Here is a 25,077-nt window from a genome sequence, read left to right as displayed (position 1 = left end):
TTTTGCTCATTAGATCACTGTAGTAAAGCTACTGCTCACCAGGGAAAACTGCTGCTGGTATTGAAAGTGCATGTTTCAGTCTGCATGTCAGAATTTTTTAATGAAATAGAAGAGGATTTGAGAAGTCACTCAAAATGTGCCCTAATGTTTTCTTTCTGCAGCACTAATCATACTTTTTATGGAAAAATGAACCCCCTCATTTTGTTCCTTTTTAAATTAAATGTTTTAAGAGTTACCACTTTAATCCAAGCAAGATGGCTTCAGGTGTGCCATACGTTTATCATAAGTAGGACTGTTAGCGCTCTAGTAGTTCTTTGGAACACTCTGGGAAGCTGCAGTAGAACACAAAGGAATCAACTGACAGTCTCTGCCCTTGATGGATGTACATGTTTTACTGAGAATGTCAGACTTCATTCTCACATGACTGAGAAAGATAATGTGAATTTACAGAAAATAAGCTCTCAGTTTAGCCTATAGATCACCTTCCAAACCTCTGTGGTAAAAGCATGAGAAAATATTTTTCTCTCAATCATGATATCCCAGCAGAAGGCTTTTTCACATGGTGAAATCACCTTAGAACATACCACAATTCCTAAAATGAGTATGGTACCATCAACAAATGATTTATAATGTAACTAAAGTCTTAAAACCTTCTATTAACTGCAATGCTTTTTAATGAGGTGCTATCATGTATATTGGTCCCAAAATGGCTGCCAACACTTCTTGGATGAAGTGCTGACAGCCAATCAGATCTCAGGATGAGATGTGTGGTTAGGCTCCGCCCACATATATATATGCTTTTAAATGCTATTTTCTCAGGAAATACTGAACAGATTTACACCAGACCTGCAAAAGGCACTTCCTTGACCTTATGGCTACCTCTCTGCCAAATTTCAAGTAATTCTGTTCAGCCGTTCGGGCTGTAGCTGTGTCTAAAGGTCCTATGGAAAAATGCATGGGGAAAACGCGTTTTGGGACCCCCCTTTTTTCTCGGCCCCTGCTTGACGAATCCCCCCGAGACTTTCAGGGTAGGAGCGGAGCGTAGCGCCCCACCTATTTTGAAAATTTCGCGAGGATTCGTCGACCAGCGCCAAAGTTATTCCAAATAGAATGTTGCGGATTTCCTATGGAAACAGGGTCCTAAATATAACTACCTACTGGCGACCGCCAGTAGGTAATATATATATTGCATTGCAGTTCTTACAGAGGTACAGACTTTGCAAAGGAGTCTAAGCTTTTTACCCGCTTTTGCAATACAGGAAAATGGTGGGCAGGTGCATGATCTGAAGGGAACTTAAGCGTAGGTATGTGTAAGGCCGTGCTAGAGGCTTCTCTCATTGAAGATGGCAGTCTCTAACACCGTGACAATTTTTCTGCCTCAGTGAAGCGCTTCTCAGCAGCTTAATATAAAACTGATTTGTAAGCAATGGTTCATCTGCCCCTTAGCACAAACACGTGATATATAGGTCTAGGAACAACCAGAATGACTGCCTTTCATTGGTGAACCCTTGTTTACAGAGATTTCATTTCTGACATGTCTGCCTGTAAGCCACGCAAAAAAGATTGCGTGGACGTCATTCCTTTTTTTTTCTCTCCCAAAAACGGTGGGTGTTACCAAATCGTATAAGGGTTTTAGCTGCTCAGTATAATGCGGCAAAGTGAGTCCTTCAAAAATGTAAGAATACAATTAGTGCTTCTAATTTTCATAATGCATTTGGAGGGTATAGGGTGGCACATTTCTCCATAAACTCTGGCACCAATCCCGTTATTTCACTTGATAATTCATAACCTAAGAAAGATTACTCTGAGGAGGGCTATCTTTGATTCACAAAGATTATTTTATACCCTATGTAGATACCATTCTGTCTGCTGTCTCTAAATGTTAATTTAAGTTATTGTCTGTAAAAAAAAACATATTGTCAATGTATGACAGGATGTGGGCATTGTTTTATAACCGTTCCATTATTCTCATTAAGAGTAATCCAAAACTGTTCTTGTATCCCTGCAGTAATTACATATACAACTACTGGATTCAGCCAAATGGAAAGGTTGTCGAATACTGTGATTCAGCACTATATTTTGATTAAAGAACTGTTTGCTGTGTATAAATTTATTTTGTACTTCTTACTCACTAAGTTGGGCAAAAATCCCTTACTACGTGCATTTTGTACCGCATATGTTTGTACATGTGTGCGAGTTGAAACTTCTGTAGTCCAGAACTACACGGTATATGAACTGTCTGGTTTAACCACCGGAAATGGGCGTATTCATTGTTCTGACAAGGCACTATCACTGACTGATATTGTAAATGTAATTCGGTCAGGATTGCTTGTAAATCACTCTTGGCTGTAATGGATATTCGACTTGAACATGTGGTTCCCTCCAAAGAGAAATTCCACGTCTTATTAAGATCTTCTCCCACCATGTTTGACTCCCACGCAGTGCTGGGGGTTTGTACTAAAGTCAACTGGTATGCATATTTTTCCCTGACTTCTATAGCTGCTAGCGGGAATGCTCTAAATATGCTTTACTGCACTGGGCGTTTCAAACAAAATGTGGGGGGCAATCGTCCTCCGCTAGGATGATATTGTAGACTTTCGATAAATGTGATCAGTAAACTACATTTATTGTGCACAATATATCTCACTCCGTCCGAATTTCCATTTAATATTTTCTGCCAGGGGCATTTACATGCTCATCTGGTGTGTCTGAGTATATACATCAGTCAGAGTTGCAGTCATATGCTTCTTGGAAACTTTGAAGTGTTATTATTTCATCCTGCTCTCTGGAAGCACCGGTGCACACCTGCCGTTCTGCAGATGGACTCCTTGTCTGAGCCATGATGTTTTCTGGTGGTCAGACCTGCGGGTTTCCTTTTTCAAGTGAGAACTTGATCCAAAAGGCTGTCCCTTTTGAGCTTTGTGGCTACCTTACTAGTTCTTTCTCCGATAATCTGTTCTGCCATTCCTTCATTACTCAAACTATCTCTGAGTGTCTGTTCTCTCCCGAATCCTGTAACTAACATAGAGCATGGTCATTATTATACTGATGCCAATCATGCTTCTTTGATGTTTCACGATGCCTGAATTGATAGCCTCCTCTAGATAAGCATTAATGAGGGGTTCAGCCTCCTCTAGCTAATTGTTAATGAGTGGTTCCAGTCCAGGTGTGCTCTGGTTTCCCTTTTGCTTCCTTTTCATGACTGCAGCTTTAATATTGTGGTGTTCCTTTTACCTAAGCTTTTAACTCAAATAGAAATGTATATTTCTGAAATTGAGGGTAATTCCTGCATATTTGATTTTTTTATATATATATATATATATTATCTACTGGCGGTCGCCAGTAGATAGTTATAGTTAGGACCGTGTTTCCATAGGAAATCTCAAAATTCTATTTTGAATAACTTTGGCGCCGGTTGACGAATCCTCGCGAAATTTTCAAAACTAATGGGGCGCTCCGCTCCTACCCTGAAAGTCTCGGGGGGGATTCGTCAAGCGGGGGCTGAGAAAAAAGGGGGGTCCCAAAACGCGTTTTCCCCATGCATTTTTCCATAGGACCTTTAGTCCGAGCTACAGCCCGAACGGCTGAACAGAATTATGTGAAATTTGGCAGAGAGGTAGCCCTCAGGTCAGGGATGTGCCTTTTGAAGGTCTTGTGTAAATCTGTTCAGTATTTACTGAGAAAAAAGCATTTAAATCAATATATATATATCTATGGGCGCGCACCGAATGCGCGCAGCGTACGCGCACGGCGTAAACTGAGAAATTCCGCGTACTTCGCGTAATTACGCGTACCGTGCGCGCACGGCAAAAAAAAAAATAACAAAAAAAAAAAAGAAATAACAATCACATTTATTAAATAAATTGAAGGACCCGCAAGGGAGAAAAAAAATTGTTACAGTGTAAAAAAAGGCGAGGCGTGCACGGTGTGAACTGCGCAACGTGGGCGCTCGGTGCGCGAAGCGCACCGAGTGCCCACAGCGCGCGCACCGTGCGCAAAGCGCACCGTGCGCGCAGGGTGTGCGCAGGGTGAAAAACCAGAAATAAATAAATAAATACATAACTTAGCATTTAAAAAACCGTACAAATTCACTGAAAAAACCATAGGTTTCACACATGTTATAGTTAGGAATTAGCATTTAAAAAACCTTGCAAATTCACTTAAAAAACCATAGGTTTCACACATGTTATAGTTAGCTGTACATTTCACTCGTAAAAAACCAATGAAATTCCACGTTATTGTTAGATCAGGTAACTATAACTTGCGCGACCGCAATCCACAATGTGTCATTTCAGATGTCATCATTGATGTGAAGAGTGATGTCACTGACCATGTCATGAGTGATGTAATATGTGACGTCATCAGCAGTTTATTGTGGGCGCGCAAGTTATAGTTACCTGATCTAACTATAACGTGGAATTTCATTGGTTTTTTACGAGTGAAATGTACAGCTAACTATAACATGTGTGAAACCTATGGTTTTTTAAGTGAATATATATATATATATATATCTATATATATAATGGCAGCAATGTTAATTTTGATATATATGCAAAATAGTAAGCAAGGAACTCTGGGAAGTTCCCAAGAGCAGCTCCTTTGTATGGTGCACCCTACAACACCAGCGACACTCTGAATCTTCTCACCTCAAGCTTTTGTTTTTCTAACAGTTTTTAAGCATAGGATTAGCACGATGCAATCAGTGCTGAGTTAGGAGGCGACAAAGCCTTTTGCCATTTTTACAGCACGTTTCTGAGCACAGGATTTGCACAGTGTCGTCCACACCTAACTAGGAAGGGATAAAAGCAATCCCTGACAGATGGCACTGTTAATCCTAGGTTTAGGTATTTTACCAATCCAAACCTGTAATACTGTGCCAGGAGTGGTAAAAGGCTTTTCTAATTTTTCAGCACGGCATAATTGGTGCTGTGCTAATCTTAAGCTTTCTATAAAAATGGCAAAAATCTTTGTACCCTTCTAGCTGAGCATGGATGTTACTTCTAACCTAAGCACCAGGGCATCCTCCGTTGATTGAACCCACCGTTGGGCCCAGGGGATGGGGTCTCCAGGTCTGAAATCTGCCCAGGGAAGGGGGCTGCATGCCCCCTCCACCTTTTAAAATGGTGCTGGGGCCCGAGAGATGTGGTCCTCGAGAGATGTGGTCCCCAAGACTGAAATTGGGCCAGAGCGCAGCAACCCTCCTCCAAACAACCATGCGGGCCCCAGGGGACGGGGTCCCTGATGTAGAAATCTGCCTGGGGACAGGGGCCGTGTGATCCCCACCTTCTGTAAAATGCACGGGAAATGGTTTCCCAGAGACAGAAATCCGACTAAGGGGGGCACATGCTCTCCTACTCTTTATTTAAAAAGTGGCCCTCGGGTATGGGGTCCTGAGGGCATAACAAGGCTTGAGGAGGGAGCCACATGGACCCCCACTACTTTATTTAAATAAGTGGCCCTGGGGGATGGGGTCACTGGGCAGCGTGGGGTTGGCCCTCTGAGGGGTGTTTGCAGGGCCTGGCTGAAGGCCAGGCCTTGCAGCTAATTTCCTGCCAGGCATGACCTTAGGCTGTGCGTGGTGGCGGGCGTTGCAATTGCATATGGTAGTTAAGTATTACTTCTCGGTTTTAAAAAAAATTGTAAAATACCTAGGAATTCACTGAAAAAAATAAAGAATAAAGTAGTGTTATATTTAAGTGAATGTCAGCAGTGATAACATTAACGTTTTGAACTAAAAACACACAAATTCATCAGTTAAAGTACGTGACAACCATAACTTGGGCCCCCTCCGTGCACTGCTTATTACTTCATATATGACATCACTCATGACATGTTAAATGACATATTTTATGACATCAATGATGACATCTCAAATTACCTCACTGATGACATCACTCATGACATCTAATGAGTGTGTTCATTTGTTTCATAGTTCACGTAGTGGCGGGTAACTACTATGTTGCTTTTCTACAGTATGTGTCCAGATAATGGGTACAAGTGTTTACAAAACGCATGTGCTCCTAATGCACCATAGGTGTGCACAGGTATTGAACACATTATAAATCTTTGTATTGAAATGTAACTGTATGCAGGTGACAGTTGACAATTTGTGTTCGTTATGTTCCATGCAAGTTTTTTGGTATTGCAGAATAGGTTTCCATCAGGGCAAAGGCCTTGAGTATCTGGTGGAACTTGGTTTTCCCTAACCTAAAACCCAAAAACGACTGATTCATTCACAAGTTAAAGTTTACTGAGCTCACTATAACTTGCGCTCCAAATAGGCGCTGCTTTTGACCTCACTTATGGCATAGCTCATGACATATTAAATGACATCATTGATTTCATCCCTGATGACATCTCTAATGAAGTAATTGATGAAAAGAAAGTTAATTTAGTCACAAGTATTTTTGTTGTAAAGGGTTAATTTATTAGATGCCTACTATGAGTAAAATCCTCAGTTGGGTCTGTCAAATTTTTAGAACTAACTTTATAGGGCGTTAACCTTGGTAAATTCATAAACGAGTTTCATTTATTGCAAGTACGCTATTGTTATGCTTAAAATGTTTTTATTTATTCTTCTGTTATGTATTGTGTAAGCATGTACTGTTATGTCAATATTTGCAATACTTTTGTGCTGTGCTTTTACTGGTTGCTTTTGTAGACGAAATAAAGCTTTTGATACCAAGTAATTGATTACATCACTGACACTATCCAATCATTTTGACATCATCCTCTTCCGTGTGTGAACGCGAAGTAATTCAGCATGCTACACCTATGGCTAATTTTCTATCACCAGTCGTTTGATAATGGAATAAACTTTGACTACATGCTGGACATATAGCATAGCATATGTCACTGGAATTATATGGCAGGGGAGTGCCAAAGTATGTGGCCTGGTTATCTAAATTATGCCGAAAGAAAAAGCAAACCATGCGGCACATTCTGTGATAGTATTACTTAATTATTTTCTCATATTTACACTTAACACTGTCTGGACATTGATTGCACTTCAGTAGTACCGGTTTAAATTCCAAATATAGTAATAAGCAATGGAACAGTGACCAGTCAACATTTACTTTTCACTCTGCTGTAACACATGTCGCAGCATTTTTAGTAACTTTTGAACCATTTGAGCTAGAACAATTTTTGGGGTTAAAATCTGCAGTTTATGCAGCAGACTATGGATTATTTGGCAAAGCTGCAATCCATAATTATGTGAAAAACACTGTGACTGAACAATAGCATAATTCCAGTGGCCTTGAGGATCGCATATATGCAAAGTCAACCATATTTGGTGAATGGGCCCCTCTTTTTACTGTGTTTACCCACCTGACAAACCAAATGCCTCCATAGACCTTAATGGGGTCAACCCCTTTTTATACCTTAAACTCTCCATAAAAAACTTTGTAATCTGTTCGAGAGAGAGAGAAAAAAACCTCAGTCAGGATATGGAGTTGTTTGTACTAACGAGGCTTTATTACTTCCGAAAGGAACCCTTCTTTGCAATCTTAGAACAAAAGATTGAGAAAGAAACCAATAAGGATCTAACCCCCTGACTTAGAGTTTGCATGCAACTCCTTGATGTAAGTAAATAGATCTCTGTGCTATATTAGAAGGATTGCAACCTATAAACGGAAGTAATAAAACAACCTCCGTGTCAAAAGCAGTAGCGTACTTGCCTAGCTACATGTAATACAAATTTGTAATTGGCATGTTACACAATGTGTTTTGTAGCAGGCACATTAACCGTCTATGCTACTTTAGGAGTCAAAACTGTGACTGGACAAAACACAGAACTACACTAACCACCAGAATTATTTTACTGCTATTATAATACCCCCTCAAAATTGCTGGGCACACTGATGATATCTGCAGCAGGTGTCTTAACCTCATAAGATATTTTAAAATGCAGATTCTTTGTGACTATATAAGTGAGCTAGAACAGATTCACTGGGACATTTGTCCTTGTTGCTAATTTCTGTGCAGCTGTTTTTTTTTTTTTATAAATCCAGTTGACTGTTGGGGGCTCTGCTTTTCAACCTCTGCCCCTTGTGATCCATCCCCTTTCCTCTGCCACACCTACACCCAAATTTATGGGTTTCGTGGTCATTTTTTTTCTAAATCTAGCATGATTTCATAAGACACTGTCACTAATTCTGGCTCTAGAAAGATGCCAGTGCTTCCAGGAATTACATATGGCTGAACTCCTAGGCATTTATTTTTTTGAAAAGTTTTATATAGCGATGGCTAGACCCGGAGTTATCAGAGCGCTTTACATGAGGAAGAACATTGTTTCAGGACATAGTTACACAGTTACATCAGTTGCTGGAGCGTAATTACCTGAGTTACATGAGTTACAAAAGCATAGTGTAGGCATAAGGATAAACAAAGCAGGCAGGGGGAGAGAAGTTCAGGCGACAGAGGAATGGAATAGGGGAGGTAGACAAAGAATGAAGGAGGGAAGAGGTGGGGGAGGGGGTAGGAGACAGCATGGGTACGAGGAAGTAACAGTGACTGACATCCGACTGGGTAGGTGACGGCTCCCAGCGGTAAAGGGAACATTCCCAGTCCTCCGTTACGTGTGATTCCCATGTTGCGGTGGACTCTCTCAGCGGGGTCTTTGAGACTCCAGGGCATAAATGCTGGATCCCTTCCCAACAAGGGGAGAGGAGTGCTTTGGCCACGGGCACACTCTGAAGGATGAAGGAGGGAAAAGGTGGGGGAGGGGGTAGGAAACCCAGCGGAAACAGTGTCCGACGTCCGGCTGGGTAGGAGACTGCTCCCATTGGGAAGGGGATCTTTCCCAGTCCTCCGCTATGTGTGACTCCCTTGTCGCTGTGGACTCTCACAGAGGGGTCTCAGACTCCAGGGCATAAATGCTGGATCTATCCCCAACCAGGGGAGTAGGAGTGCTTTGGACAAGGGCACACTTATGGAGGCCATTATTAGGGACAGTCGGGCTGGTACAGAAAGACCCTCACTGTAGAAGGGGAAATGCAAGTTGGGTCATTGGTTTAGTAGCCTGGGAGACTGCTGCCAGTATGCAGCCTATGTTGATGGTAGTAGGTGAAGATCAGTAAATTAATAGGTGTTGGGTGCCATTTTGAATATTGAAGGCATTAGATAAGGCAGTGTTCGCAGATACCGGAGATAGCAATTGCAACCTCCAGGGTCCATTGTTTACAGGCATCAGAGAAGCATTAGATTTACAAATAATTTGTGTTCCTTTTTAGACCATTGCGTTTGAAGAGGAGAATAGACTCTAAAATGAACCACATTAAACATGTATCTAATTGCTTATCGCAATACAATTACTCTAAAGTATGTAATTTGTATGTCACACATAAGTAGGGCAGGGCTAGGCCACTGGAATGATGCTGCAGGAGAGTGCCAGATTATGCAGCAGGGTTGAGTTAATTATGCAGCAAGAAAAGTCAATTTTTTTTAATTTTTTTTAAAAATTTTTATTTAAGCCAAAGGAGGGAACCAATGGAACAAATTACAAAACATAGCATACAGTCAATAAATCAAAGCAGGATAAGCAGCATAAAACGTGGACACAAAAATCATCGAAAGCTTTTGGTCCCATTGAAGACCATGCCAGGTTCGTTCAGTTCTAATCTGAGAGGGGAGGCCCCTGACCTTAGCTAAAGCAATCTCAAGTTCGTATACCCCTCTTAATAACTGCCAAAACTCCACCAACGTTGGGGGTTTAGATTCAATCCAGACCCTGGCGATACATGGGCGACAGCAAGCCATAATAGAGAATAAAGCTGCTGATATTAAACCTGAGTCCACTATAAGCCCCAAAAGTATCTCTTTCTCAGAAATGACAATATTAATTCCTGAGAGATTGCACAGCTCCTCAGCAATCCGTGACCAAAAAGCAGAAAGTGCTGAACAGGTAATGAACATGTGTCTAATATCTGCAGCATAAAGTGAACATTTAGGGCACTGGGTTTTAGGTGTTATATTAACCTCTTCAGTGCCCCGCCCTTTCCACGCCCTGTGCCGGGCGTTTCATTAGCGGGCGGGGTTCATGACGAGATAGTCTCGTCATGGGCACAGCGCAACCGCGCTCCATGACGAGACTATCTCGTCATGGGCACTGAAGGGGTTAAGCGAAGCCCATTTAGAAATAACTTCCGGCGTATAGTACAGAAGAAATAACATGCGATGTTGCTGAAGTTTTTGATTAATAGATGCAACCGAAGTATTAATGGTCAATAATGACCTATACAAATCTGTTGTAGTGATATTGGTTCCAAAGTAACGATTTAATTTTTCGGCAGCTTGAGCAGCATCATCAGCTGCGCCTATAATCAAGTATTTATAGATTTTTCCTATACATCCCCTTCCCCGGAGTTGTAAAAATGAGCTTGCAGAGTCCCCTAGCGTATTAACGCTCACTAAGCCTTCCCCGTTAATAAAAAAATCCCTAATTTGCAAAAATTTTAAAAAAGAGTGATTGGGAACCCCAAATTCATCTCTAAAAGAAGAAAAAGATCTAAACCCATCCTGGTCGTACAATTGCCCTAGCTGTATTACACCACAGTGTTGCCAGGTCTTCCAAGCTGAGTCGCCAAATATAACCCCCAACCTGGGGTTCCCAGTTAAGTAGGTACTTGCATGCAATTCAGGGATATTATATTGCTTTGAAATATCACGCCAAATCCAGACAGCGTGCCTCAGTATCTTAAAACTAACACGTTTAAAGTAATTCGGGTCTGTCATCTGAGAAAATACAAACCTATACTCCGGCCCGCATACTAGCTGATAAGCAGTCAGCTTTTGACATGTGCCAGGGCCTTCCATCAGGCTCTGCAGACGCGAAGCGAAAGCAGCCCAGAAATATAGTTTGAAGTCCGGTAATCCAAAACCGCCCCTCTCATATGGTAGTTTAAGAAACTTGATAGCCCGTCTGGCCCTTTTGCACCCCCAAATAAAGCGGCCTATGATGCCATCCAGTCTTTTAACCTCTTCAGTGCCCATGACGAGATAGTCTCGTCATGGAGCACGGTTGCGCTGTGCCCATGACGAGACTATCTCGTCATGAACCCCACCCACTAGTGCAACGCCCGGCACAGGAGGGGGAAAGGGCGTGGCACTGAAGGGGTTAAAGAATGAAAGTGGAACCCGGAGGGCAATACTTCTAAACAGATGTAACGTTAAGATGAATATTCTCCCTAAGTTTTTATAACGCCCCCAGATAGTTAATGGTAATTGATGCCACCTACGGAGGTCCGTGGCAACTTTCTTGAATAATGGTTCATAGTTAATCTTTATTATTTCTTCCATATGACTAGTGAGACTAACTCCTAAGTAAGTAGCCTTTTGAATAACACCCAAAACAGTTGAACAGGGGATAGGTTCAATATTAGTGATTGTTTGAGTTTTGTTGGTGTTGAGCTTATACCCTGAAATTAATCCAAAACTCTGTGCTTCCGAGACGATCTCCCCCATCGCTTGAACCGGATCTGTTGTAAAAACAGCTATATCATCCGCGTAGGCGGTTATCTTAATGTATACTTGGTTATAAAAAACCGGTCTGATCTGCTGATTCCGTAACAAATGAGAAGTCAAATTATGCGCTGTATTGCAGCATAGTTTGTAATAGTGTTGCATCATTATTTCGTCATTTTTAAACGTGGAAACACTGTACGACCATTGGTTGCACCTCATTGGTACCCGTTTAACACCTGAATATAGCAATAAGCATCAGAAAGGTGAACAGTCAAACTTTGCAAATCGCCTCCCACTGCGCAGCAACGTGTCGCTGCATTTTTAATAACTTTTTTACCGTTTGAGTTGGAAACAAAACATGTTTTTGGTCAAAACTGCAGATTATGCGTCAGATGGTTTATGAGGCAAACGCGGAAAATCTATACTTATGCAAAAATCGTCCTGGCCGCACAATTGCATTATTACTGTGGCCCTGCACATAAGCAAGCTGCAAATTTGAAGTGTCACACAAGTGTAACTGTTGAAATGCATTGCACCCATTGACTTTTTTTTATCACAGCTTATGTCATTTAAAACTCGTGACGCACAGGGTTCTGTGAAGCAGTACAGCTGTAAAATGATCCTGCTCCCCGAAAAACGAAGCCGTGCCTTACTTCCTTGCAAGAGTTGTTCTAGGCCGGTGACGAGGAAGGTTAGTAAGGGCAGGGCCAAGGAAGGCTCAGATTCGCTGAGAGGCAGGGTGCCATCTGGCGTGCACAAGTGCGGCAAGGAGTGCGTTGCAGGAAGAGGGCACACCAGGTGAGCGCCTCCACGCCTTGTTTCTGTATTGATTAGAATGCATATCTAATTGTAAAGACCGGTGTTTTGAACTGTGTCCCCGGCGGCGCTGCTGCCCTGCTTCACTTGTTCCCATACAAGAACTCGACAGCCCCTATGCTCAGGCAGTTCGCGCTGCAGAATTCCACCCGAATGGCTGCGGCCCACAGGGACATCCTGGAGCTAACGTGAGCGGTCCCCAGCAGCCGCACTCCTAGGTTATCAGGCGCTGGCTCCTGGCCCCCATTATTGCCCTAAGCCCCTGGCAACGCTACGTCTCGCGGCATGAGACGAGGAGACGGGGCCGGCTGCATCTCCGAACGTCACCGACTAAAAATAATGTGTGGAAAGGGCGACGGGGGAATGCCTTGCGTGTCCCCTCCCTTAACTCCTCCCCGCGAGGAGGCGGGCCTGCCATTTTGCCCCTGTGCTGCGTTACGCCTCTTCTTGAAAGATCGCAATAACCTTGGACATCTCGAGAAATGACCCTGTTGTAACGCAGTACCGGAGACTACCAGGCAGAGGGTTTCTAAATCACCATCGGTAATACTCCTAATGCGTTTTTTAAATCGGGGAGACACGGTGTTATCGTGAACGAGGGTACTGTGTGCTGTAAAGAATTAATACAGATAGTTATCCATCAATGTGATTCGGAGGGGGTGCATTTAAAAAGTATATATATTTTAGGCAAATACAAACGTGCACAGGGTGCTGCAAGCTGCTCACCACAATAAACCACTTCAAGGAGGGAGATTTTGTCTCTCTTTGTTGTACTCTCACTCTCGCTCGTTGTTGTACTTTGGTGTAAACAAACAGGTGCGCAACACCCATTGGACTCAAAGGGCTTCAGCCCCCCCACCCCCCCCTCGTCGTGTGTGGCAGCCCGGGATGAGACTGCTTCTCGGGCACATACACAGCCGCTCTCGAGCACTTCACAGGTCTTTAAAAGACCATTTGCATGTTAATGAGGCCTTGCTGTTGTTTCACCCCTTTTAAGAGCCCTTGCAGCTCCACTCTGCCTATTGCTTAAAGCTTCAGCCCCCCCCCCCCCGAAATTTTTCTTAGCCCCCCCCTCCCCCCCCGAAATTTGGCTCTAGTTGCGCCTCTGCAAACAAACAGCTGTGCGTAGGGGCAGGAATTATCCTGCTGCAAACAAATTGGATTCTGCCGGAGAAGGCTAAGGAGCACTCTGGGCCCTTCCTGACGGTTAAATGGGCCTTTACTCTTCCAAGTAGACTTATCCAGTCCCACATTTTCTCCCATTTCCAAGTGTAAAACTGCAGGCATGTTGCTCCCATTTTCCGGTAGACACAATGCCATATGTATAACAGGAAAATACAGCCATTTTTAGGTCTCGCTGAGCCAGCGCATGCATGCGTTGCTCTGCGAGACATTAAGTAAGTGGCTCTCAAAAGTGCTACCCACACGCTTTTGCTGGCCTCAAGCTTGAGTGCACGAGGGTGTGCACGCACGCAGCCGCCATCTGGGTTTCCTCCGTCATGGGTCATTAAGTGCATCGCTCGCGGGCACCCTTACAGATCGCGATCACTTTCGCGGCCGTCTGACACCTTTTAGCGCATTCAGACGTGGATTCCCAAAGGATGCGGTCTCCCAGCCTTCACTGCGCACACCACTAATGCCAGATAGTTATAGGAGAAGGTCGTGGTCCAAAAGCATTGTAGCCCAGGAGGCCCACTCAATGAAAGCAGCTCCTCTTCCCTCAGTGCGCCTTGTTAGTTCTTTGTTTTATTGCTTTTCAACAAGAACAGAAAAGCAGTACTTAGCAAACTGTCGGTATAGGCAGTATACCATCCCCACATCTGGGAGTGCAAATGTACAGACCTAGCAAAGAAGAAAACCATAATAAATTGACAGAAACCCAAATACTAGAATCTGCATATTGGTCCTGTACTATCCTAAAAATAGTACAAATCCTGAAAAGGTGAACGCAAGTGAAGAAAATGGCAGGCAATTAACTGATGAACAGGCCATACACAACAACAACCACAAAGCATCTACAGGCGAATCAGCAGTTTATAGGTATAATCTTGACAAAGGGCACCCTCTAACAATGCCTCATCTATGGGTTGTCCCATGAGAGCAGCAGCAGGCAGTACCTGTGGCACTAGTGCCATCCCACTCACCTTATCGCCAGGTGGTAATGGTGCAAGGTCCCATAGCCTAGCCATTTCTGACAGTCTCACATTGGCCGTCGTATCCAAGCACTCAGCGCCTGGGCATATAATTTATTTCATCGCTTTTTGCTTCAATCTTCCAAATATTTTCGTCCTAGCATGTTCCTTCCCCTGTAACTGTCCTAAAGACGCATTCGTGCAAAGAAGTCTGATTCAGCGTGAGCTCATGCCAAGAGTGTCCCCAACCACCCCTTAATGTCTGGAGTTACAAGTGCCTTCCGTTGCACGGCAACATGGCCCTTAAACAGGATAAATGGTAGGTCTAGAAATGTATGCATGTACCTACCTGTCCCCTTTTATCCATGTAAGAATCCACAGCACACAAGATTCCACAGTGGACGGTGTGATTTTCTCTACTGTGCCAGCCGTTATCTCAATTACATCACCCCAAGCACATTGGAGCACTGCACACTCTCACATCATATAATAACAAGCTTTGGCATAGCCAATAGGTCTCACCTTTTGGGACCTTATAAGTATTTAGTTATGCAGCACAATTTCCTTATTGCAACAACATCAACTGTTGCATGGCTAAACACTTCTAAGGTCCCAAAGGCGAGACCTATTGGCTATGCCAATGCTTGTTTGAAATAGGAGGAATTTAAAGTGAAGAAACATACTTCGTAAAACATTAAGAAGTAATTGGCTTAATTGATGGTGGATGAAAACATTAAGACTTAATAGTTCATAGAAATATTTTTCTTTTTCTTTACTTCAAATTTCTCTCAATTTAAAAAAGAAATGAAAAGGACTATTTTTCAGTTATAAATATGGTACAGTGTCTACTGGGCACTGGGAGCAAGGGGCGTGCGGCTTGTAAATACGTCACTTTGAAATGGGAGAAAATTAAAATGAAGAGTTAACTTAATCATTAGGATAACTTTGGTTTTTAATTTTTCCCATCTAAAAGCATTCCAAAATTACATTTGGTTCTCTCACTCCAATATTGAGTTGACAACAATATTCAGTATGGTTTTAGGAGAGGTCTGGGCACTGTCGAGCAGTGCCTCAATCTTCACCTGGTCATAAGCAGGTATACGTTAGCAAAGAATGGCTCCCTTTATTTCGGATTCATGGATTTAACATGTGCTTTTGACTGTGTGGTGAGAGGAAAATTGTGCAAAAGAATGATGGGCATAGTTACATCCCTGGTCTATTTTTTAGCATAGATGCACCAAGATGTGATCAGGACAATCGGATATGGTGCACTTACTGCACCCACCAAAATGAATTGTGGTGTTTATTAGTCCCTTTTTTATTTTGCCTATATATTAATAATCTGGAGAGCTATCTTATTTTAGCTGGCTGATTCTGAGAGTAAGTTCCAGAAATCTCCCAGCCCTGCTCTATGCTGACAACTGTGTGCTGATGTCCAGAACCGGTGTGGGCTTGCAAATACTTTTAAATAGATTTAACAATTTTATGTGCCATTTAGGCTTAAAGACCAATACAGCCAAGTCTCCTGTTATGGTGGGTATGGAATGCTCCTTCTCCTTTATCTTGTTTTATTAAAATTGACAAGTTTCTTTATGTTCCATCCTTCTCCTATCTAGGTGAGCCTTTCGATCAGAGAGGTACCTGGCAGCACCTTGTTGAGACTAGGAAAAGGTGTCTTGATCAAAACTTGAAATCACTATTTATTTAGGTTTGTGAGGAAATTGGGATCTAGACAGTTTGATGAATTAATATATATAAGGCACAGTCTTGTTCTGTTATTTTGTATGTGGTCAGAGCCTTGGGTTTTTGCGAAGCTTCACGTTTGCAGGCAGTAGAAAACTCTTTTCTTAGACGCCTACTAGCAGTTCCAACTAGTCTCCCAATTATATTATGCCACATGGACTTGGGTTTGAGGCCCCCCCCACCCCTCCCCAATTTGTTGTATGCAAATCGCCCCAATCATGCTGAGGCACTCATGGACAAAAGATGAGCCTTACTTAATTGTGCAATAATATTGGATTGAGTCTCGAGCATATGCAGGAAATACTGTGGCTCAGTTATGTTAAAGAGCAGCTTAAGTAAGTAGGGAGAGTGGCTTGTTTTTGTAACCTGCACCTCATCACAACAGTCCACACTTCAGCGGACTTTTCGTATCTTCTATCCATGTTAATGCCGAACAGGGAGCGTATGGAGTAGGGAAAAGAAGAGATAGTTGAGTATATATGCCTTTGGTCTGCACTGAACTCCTAGAGCCTTATCTACTGTTTTTCTTTTTGTCACTCGGAAAGGTTTTACCTTATTAGATTTAGGTTTAGTATTGCACATTTGTTGGTCTCTTATCCCCGTAACGCATACTATATGACTCTGATCTTGATCCCTGTCCATGTGACTCCGTCATCTCAGAATATGTTGCATTTCCTTTTTTAGGTCTCGGCTAGCGATGGCTGCGCTTGCGAGACATAATGACTTGGGAGAAGAGGGGCTTGAACCCGCCCCTCTTCTTCCCTGTTCTCCATTGGCTGGCCTAGTAAATGCTGGCCAGCCATTGGAGAAGAGGTCCCGTCACTCTAATCCTGCCCCGTCCTTTTCGGATCGGGGGGCGTGTTTTTTGCGAGAAGTCTCAGGGAGGAGACAACAGCAAAACACGCCCCCCAATCCGAAAAGGACACTCCCTTTCTCCGAGGCATTTTCTGCTGTGCCTCGGAGAAAGGCGGTGGTGTCCCGGCGTTGCTCGAGTTTGAATCGTGTAGTATCGGGTCACTCGCACTCGGTCGGTCTCTGGTGGTGTGCGGGTGTGCTGTTTACTTGGCGGTTCCTCGGTCCCCCTCCACCACCCCTTTTTGGCCTAATTGTTTGTTGTGGGTCTTCATAGCGGACCCGCCTGGCAGAGGCGGGTTTCAGACCGGGGTCACTGGCGAGGCCGGGCGCGTCTCGGTGGATCAGAGTGGCTGTGTAGGCCGATAGGGGGAATTCCCCCCCCCCCCCCTTGTGTGTTGAGGTGCGGGGCAAGAGGTTGGAAGGGCTCCTCTTGCATCCCTTGACCTAGCGCTCAAATGCCTTCGTATCACGTTCGCGCTATATAAAAAAAAAAAAGTGAGTAAGCAAAGGTGCAAGTTGTCTCGTGGTGGAGGGGCGCGGTTTAGGGGCGGTAGGTGGGCGAGTTGAAGTATCCCTGCTTGCCACCGATCCCGCGCCATCTGATGGCAGAGCTGAGATCGTCGGCTTAAATTTGGAGTTATAAATGGAGCGTTCGACCCCCCTTGACCCCTCCTCCGGGAAAGCGCTCCGGCAGCACCGCAGTAAGTAGTGTCGCACATACCCGAGGGGACCGGCTAAGAGCTCCGGGAACTGCAGGGTCTGGTAGATAACTTTGAAGAGTGCGTCTGGGAGGGGTGCGGTGCCCTCATAGATCGGGGGCTGGGACTCTGGAGCCCCTGTCCTTCGCTGGAAACCTCGTTGGACAGAAAACTTGTGTTAACAAAACCTGCAGACGCTGCCGCGCAGGGAGCGTCCAGAGGGGCTGGGGGGCTGACCGTGGTGCCATGGACCCGGCAAGGAGGAAGGGGGAATCGGGGCCATCGGGGGCGTAACTCACCCCCTGCAGCGCTTGGGAGGGGGGTGCAATTCTTCAAGGCGCTCCGACACTTGTAATCAGTGATATATTGGAGAATAAAGGGGGCCATCATGCCACAGTCTGCGCGGCGGTGGGAGTAACAACATTCAGCGCTACGCCCCCGCGAGGCTTTGCAGCCATTATGGTGCAGCGGCACCGGACTTCTGGAGGGCCCACTGAACCCGATTATGATTATATTTTTGGTACACAACTAGTAGTGAGAGGGGCGTATATCCTTGCTTTTACTGGGGCCTCTGGCACACCCGAAGCGCCACTACTGCGCAGAGCGCTGCGTCACTTCTGCCCAGGGCTTACAACGCGCTCACTGCTACTCACTGGAGGGACAGTAACTGCTCACTGACTCCCATAGTGCGCTGTTGGGGCCTGAATGTGTTCAATGCAGCCTTGCTAATCTTTTCACAGACTCTCACTGTGTGTTAGATTTAGAACATCCTCATTGCCGATGCATACTAGTGATTGTGTAACAGCTCCCTGACTCTGTCACCTTGTGTTAGGCTTACCACGTGCTCACTGTTCACACTCGCGATGTGTTATAGCTCACTTACTCTGTCACTATGTGTGAGGCTTACCACGTGCTCACTGTTCACACTCACGATGTGTTATAGCTCACTTACTATGTCACTATGTGTTAGGCTCATCATGTGCTCACTTTTCACACTCGCGACGGGTAACGGCTCACGTAATTGTCACGATGTGGTAAACTTATCATGCGCGCGTTTTTCATACTATTGATGCGTTATAGCGTACTGGTTCTGTCACTTTGTAGGTTCACCGTATGCTCACTGTTCACACTAGTGACGTGTAACGGCTCACTGACCGTCACTATGTGGTACATTTATCATGTGTGCGCGGTTCACACTAGTGATGTGTAAAGGCTCACTTACTCTGTCACTATGAGCGAGGCGCGCTGCAGTATCGGGTTTCTCAGGTGGCGGTGCGGTGGTATTAGATATGAATGAAAGACAAACACGCGCGTGGTGACAATCTCCGCCCGGGCCGCTTCTCGTCTCCCCGTGACATTGGTCCCGTTTTTTCTCACTCGCGGCCCGTGAAAGCACACCCTGCTCTCTGGCTTGTCGCACAAGTGCGAGGTTTGCGGGCTCCTGCTTTGTTAATGTTAAAGTGTAGGAAGAAGGGCCTGGAGGCGATTAGCGTGATATCTGCTTGCCCCCCTGATATAACAACGCAAATAGGACAGGCTGGCGTCGCATAGTCGCTGTAGCAGTGGGATTATCATTGTGTGGTAATCTGAACAGCTGAGTGTGAGGTATGGTGCTCACTGAAAATAGACATATAGGAATTGGCTGACGCGCACATGGTTACACACAGGTGTCGGTTGCCATTTATTAAATAATATGGTCTCGGCTAGCGATGGCTGCGCTTGCGCAGTCTCGCTCGCGAGACATAATGACTTGGGAGAAGAGGGGCTTGAACCCGCCCCTCTTCTTCCCTGTTCTCCATTGGCTGGCCTAGTAAATGCTGGCCAGCCATTGGAGAAGAGGTCCCGTCCCTCTAATCCTGCCCCGTCCTTTTCGGATCGGGGGGCGTGTTTTTTGCGAGAAGTCTCAGGGAGGAGACAACAGCAAAACACGCCCCCCAATCCGAAAAGGACACTCCCTTTCTCCGAGGCATTTTCTGCTGTGCCTCGGAGAAAGGCGGTGGTGTCCCGGCGTTGCTCCCTCACCTGATCTCCTACTGTACGGCAGGAGCTCTGTGCTTGGCCGCTGAGGTGACTTGATGATTTTTCTTTCTTCAGAAAGGAACAGAAGTAAACGAGCCTCCAACGCACCAGTGAAACGAAACAGACGGGGAGCAGCGGAGAAACGAAACTTACTGCTGGGCGCGGTAGATTAACGAGGGAATGCTGAGTGTGCTTCTGCCGCCGGTGGGCGGGGCATTGGCGAGGAGGAACCACACACAACAGGACATCCACCCTCTCACAACTTCCACTGCCTCGCCCCCTGTGATCGGATCCACGCCGCGAGAGCCTGCCCTGACAATAAACGAGAATTATTTATAGCCTAACAGTTACCGGGCCGGCGGCTGCCTATTTAAATTATGACTTAGAAAACAAAAGCGGAGAATACCCTGCTCGCGCTTACTTTTTGCTGCAATTTAACGGGCGCTTGTGGCCGCAATCAGAAGTACGAAAAACCCCAAGTCTGCTGGAAGCAGCGTGCCTCAACTCTCCAGGAGACTCCAGGCCGGCCTGGACACGTGCGTGCAGCAGCATTCGCAAGCATTGCGCCTGCACTACAGCCGCCGTGCCGCCCCGAAAATAGTGCCGCCTGGGGCGGACCGCCCCCCCCCCAGCTACGCCTGTAGCATCCAGGTTGCCGGTCGTCGTCGGCAGAGGTGGGGGCATTGCCACGGGATACCTGTTGCCCTTCCGTGTGGGTTATGGTCAAGGAGCGCTGAGCGTCGTCCGTAACATTACGACACGAGACAGCCTCCAGGTGTTGTATTTGGTCTTCGAGCTCAGTCACCCCCAGTAGGCGTTGGGCCTCGAGTTGGCGGACGTACCCCTTAAGATGGCCACACAACAAGGGCTTGGTGGCTGCCCACAGCTTCATCACCAATGCCTCCGACCCAATATTAAGCTTAACGAGCATTTACAATGCAACGGTCTCGGCATTGTTAAAGTTAGAGCTATTGGCATTGCTCATGACAATGCCGTGTCTTTAAATGTTTTAAAAACAAAAACATAAACAAAAATAATGTCATGAGCAATGCCAATAGCTCTAACTTTACCAATGCCGAGACCATTGCATTGTAAATGCTTGTTTGTCAGTTATGCACTAAACCACGGAGAGGTTTTATCATTCCGATATTGAGGGTCCTGAATATCAGGAAATGCAGGCTGGTCCTGTATTGCCTCCAGCTTTTGAAAATAGAATATAGATGCCAAATAGTATATACATTTATGTCTTTGGCAGTTTGTTTACTGAATATAGTAGGGAAATGAATATTTTTAATGACAATGGTTTGTTATGTGCACAGATAATCAAGTCTGTATTTTTAGGGTGCACAAGGCACTTGTCTTACTAATTCTATGAATTTTAATGTGATTTATTGATTCAATGTGAATTTTATTTTTCTTTGTCAATTTTACATGATTTCAATGAAATTTATATACCGTACATGGTTTTAAATTCTCAGGTTTTTTTTTTTTATTGAGTTTTAATGATCTAATCTGAAATTTAAGTGAAACCTAATGGCCATTTGAGGTAGTTCTAATGAAACCCATCAAGGCCGGACCACTGGCATTTCTTCCTTTTTTAAATCTATTAACTCACTGTGATTTGTTTTAGATATATATAGGATTTTTCACCGGCTGCCTATCCAGTTGTAATGTATTAGACATGTACTCATATTTGTTATTTGTGATCCATGACCTAAGGCTGCTTTGTTGAATATTTTATGCTTCATCAGAATGTTTATAATTGATATAATCTATTAATATGTGACTTCAAAGTCTTTTATGGTTGCAAAAATCCGAATAAATAATATTTGACTGACTGACTGAGCTGTACAAAAGGGGGTGGTGATGGACGGAGCATCAGAACCAATTAAACACTCACACCCAGTCAACAGATCTGGGTTTGATCCATCACCGTTCTTTAGCCCACTCTGCCACCCCAGTTCAGACATGGCCATATGCAAATCAGTCTGACCCTGTGCCTCATGGGAACAGTCCAGCCCGGACTGCCAAGCCATGCCTTCCCTGGACCGGAAACAAGCTTCCTAGGACCGGTTTCTGGCATTTCAGCCGTCTTCAGCTAGGCTTGCTTGTATCCAGTGGCAAAGTGAGCAAGGGACCCGCGTCTGAGCATACCCTGCCAACTTATGGCGAATAAAGCGGTACAAAAGGGGGTGGTGATGGACGGAGCATCAGAACCAATCAAACACTCACACCCAGTCAACAGATCTGGGTTTGATCCATCACCGTTCTTTAGCCCACTCTGCCACCCCAGTTCAGACATGGCCATATGCAAATCAGTCTGACCCTGTGCCTCATGGGAACAGTCCAGCCCGAACTGCCAAGCCATGCCTTCCCTGGACCGGAAACAAGCTTCCTAGGACCGGTTTCTGGCATTTCAGCCGTCTTCAGCCAGGCTTGCTTGAATCCAGTGGCAAAGTGAGCAAGGGACTCGCGTCTGAGCATACCCTGCCAACTTATGGCGAATAAAGGCACAGGGTCAAGACTGATTTGCATATGGCTGGGTTCAAACTGGAACGGCATGGTGAGCAAAAAAACGATGGATTTAGGCCCAGATCTCTGTACTGGGGTGAATGTATGACATTGTTCTGCATTCTGTCCATCAATTGTTGTTTTTGACTGACTGAGCTGACAAGGACTTTTATTTGAGAGATAAATACCTCAGTGTGTCAGTTCTTCACCTCTGTGCCCCAGCTTCGGTCATAAATCCAAATGAGCGCTTCTCTATCTATATATACTTTATTTCGGTCATTACGACCATAAAAGTGCAATGCATACAGTACAATAGAGATAAAAACAGGGATATAAAATCAGCAACTGGAGGTTGGTTAAATCTACATTATAACAGCCAATTGGATTATGTAATTTGAGAATAATTATTAATTACAAAGTATAAAAGACAGTAATAATCAGTAATCTGCAACCAATGTAAAAGGCTCAAAGTGCAAATGCCTACAGTACAATAAAAAGATGGAGCAGCATGATAGAGCTGATGGTTAAAATCTTACTCTAGACAGCGAAGTATCCACGGTAGGTAATTAATAGTTGCATAGTACTGATAGCCTGGTCACTAGATAAAATGCAACCCTTGATGCGGAGGGCAGAAAAGTGCATATGCATACATATCAACAGAAGAGATAGAGCTTAACGTGCTAAAGCTGGTAGCAAGGACCTGAGACAAACCTTCTAAGCCTTTGAAGAACAGTAATTGATAACAGTCCAGATGGTGTTGTGGCTGGAGTACAAACAAAAGAGAAAATAAAAGCATACATGCATAAACAGAGAATCCATCTTATCTGGCATATTCGCTTGGGCATCAGTTCTAAGACGATAATAAAAACAATTAAGAGCTTAGCTTGCCACCTGCAAATTATGACGCATACGTTTATACTGTAAAGAGAACAGCATGATCCGTCATGTGGGCACAATGCTAGGGCGGGACTCAATCCTGTTCCAGAAGGATTCCTTGCATAGGTAAAACAATGTTTAAAAAACAAAAAAAGGAATTTTAAAAAGGAGTTACAGTGACTGTAATTTTTATCACGGTCCTTCTAATAATCGACACCCTCCCATGAAATTCGGCAACTGAACAAGCTATTTAAAGACTTGAGTCCAATTTTAAAAAGCGCAAGGCTTCACTGTGGGAGCGGGTGCCAAGCCGCCTACAAATCGGAGCCAACCACTTGGTTCTTGCAAGTTGATAGTTGGGGCACAGAAAGAAAATATGGCTGATAGAGTCAAGCGTAAGTCCACAGCCTGGGCATAGCTGTGATGCAATAGGCACTAGTTGCCAGGAGGGAAGGGTGCCAAACCTGAATTGCATAAAGAGCTTTCTGTCCTGCGGGACTGTGATGGCCTTCAGATGTTGTTCAAAGGTGCCTGTCAGTTTGAATGCCATGAGGTCCATGTCAGCCGACCCCAATTGAGACGAGTGACATACGGATGTGCCACCCAGTCCCAGTATTGCTTCTTGACTAGGGCTTTGCTCAGGAGCAATACTGGGTCTTTTGTGTCCCACGCGCTTTTCAACCTTATAGTGTCCTTATAGTGTCACCTTACGCATCCATCCAATCTTTCCAAAGTAATCGAGCGCATATACCTCCTCCAAGGCGGCAGCATATGGATGCAGCTCAGGGGTGGATTTTAAGATGCGCCAAAAGAGTGAGGGTCTCAGCTGGGCTTTTTCTTTGATGGTAGTTGCGCCCATGTCCAATCTTAAGGGATGCAGGGGGGTTCTCTGGGGAAGCGAGCATAATGATCTTAGAAATGTTTTTTCTGTCGTAAGCAATTCATCCAGTTTTTCAAATTCCCAGAGTTCGGATCCATATAAAGCTGCGCCTACAGCCTTGTGTTCGTAAATGCAGAGCGGGCAGCTATTTGTTTACTCGCTGAGGTATAATGCTCTTTAATCAAGGCCCCTGTGATTCTCCTGTGTTAGAGGTCCCGCTTATTGACATGATGTTTCCATGTCAGGTCTTCAGAGAGCGTGACGCCCAGGTAGTCAAACATGCTTACTCTCTCAAGAGGAGTCCCATCCATAAGTAACTTGCCCTTTAAAAGATCTGTGAGGGTTCAGCATTAAGAGTTTGGTCTTTGAGGTATTAATCTCGAGACCTCTTAGAGCACAACGACTCGAAGCTTTTTAAGAGGTGTTGTAAACCGCTAGGGGTCTTGGAGACCAACAAGGTGTCATTGGCAAAGAGTACGGTTGTCACCTTGTCTCCCCTCAGGGTCGACGCATCAGCTGGGCTGTCTGCAAGGTGGTGCACAACTCTGTTGATGAAGAGTGGAAAAAAGGGTGGGAGCCAACACGCAGCCCTGACGGACCCTCCTATCTATCATAATCGGGTCACTCAGCTGAACCTGACTACCCCACCGGACCCTTCCACCCCCTTCCTGGAGGCTTGAATTGTAGAGCCGGCCTCAGTACTATTGGCCAGGGTAAGAATATAAATTGACCATTTCTCGGTGCTGCTGAGAGACCTCGCCAGGAATAGCGTCCGGCCCGGGGCTTTAGAACAGACAATTGAGTTGATACTTGCCCTTCTCTTTGTTAGGGAGAAAAAGCCCTCCACCTGAGGCCAGTTACATTCAGGCTCAGGGGTAGCATTATCTTGCTCAGGCTCTCCAGTGTATAATGAGGAGAATTGGCGATGCCCGGCGTCAATGGAGACCTTATTGATGGCTGACTGAGGTCTTCCTCCGTCTTCTCTTGTTACTAGGGTCCAGAATCGCTGCATGTCGTTTTTCCAACACGCTTCGCTGATTGATGACCAACGATCTATTTCCCACTCTTTTCTAGCTTTATTTAA

At 44.8% G+C, this 25,077-nt stretch overlaps 1 protein-coding gene and 1 long non-coding RNA gene across 5 annotated transcripts in view; one reads left to right on the top strand and one right to left on the bottom strand.

Annotated features, from left to right (window-relative positions):
• Positions 1-25,077, top strand: part of UGP2 (UDP-glucose pyrophosphorylase 2) — a 496,883-nt gene that overhangs the window by 92,140 nt on the left and 379,666 nt on the right. Inside the window, exon 1 of one of the 3 annotated variants that reach the window (XM_085612551.1) lies at positions 12,132-12,261. The exons of 1 other annotated variant lie outside the window; for it this stretch is intronic. The gene's annotated coding sequence lies outside the window, so the exon portion shown is untranslated. Of the gene's footprint in view, positions 1-12,131; positions 12,262-12,716; positions 12,823-25,077 lie in introns of those variants that run through there. One more of the 3 variants, XM_085612550.1, reaches the window with a different exon arrangement.
• The window catches only part of LOC146821551 (uncharacterized), a 675,073-nt gene that overhangs the window by 605,840 nt on the left and 44,156 nt on the right, over positions 1-25,077 (bottom strand). The window lies entirely within an intron of this gene.

The sequence above is a fragment of the Triturus cristatus genome, chromosome 6, assembly GCF_964204655.1.
Source record: "Triturus cristatus chromosome 6, aTriCri1.1, whole genome shotgun sequence".
In the NCBI taxonomy this organism is placed as follows: Eukaryota; Metazoa; Chordata; class Amphibia; order Caudata; family Salamandridae; genus Triturus; species Triturus cristatus.
Note: the sequence above shows the minus strand (reverse complement) of the source record. Positions and strands in the feature narration are given on the sequence as shown.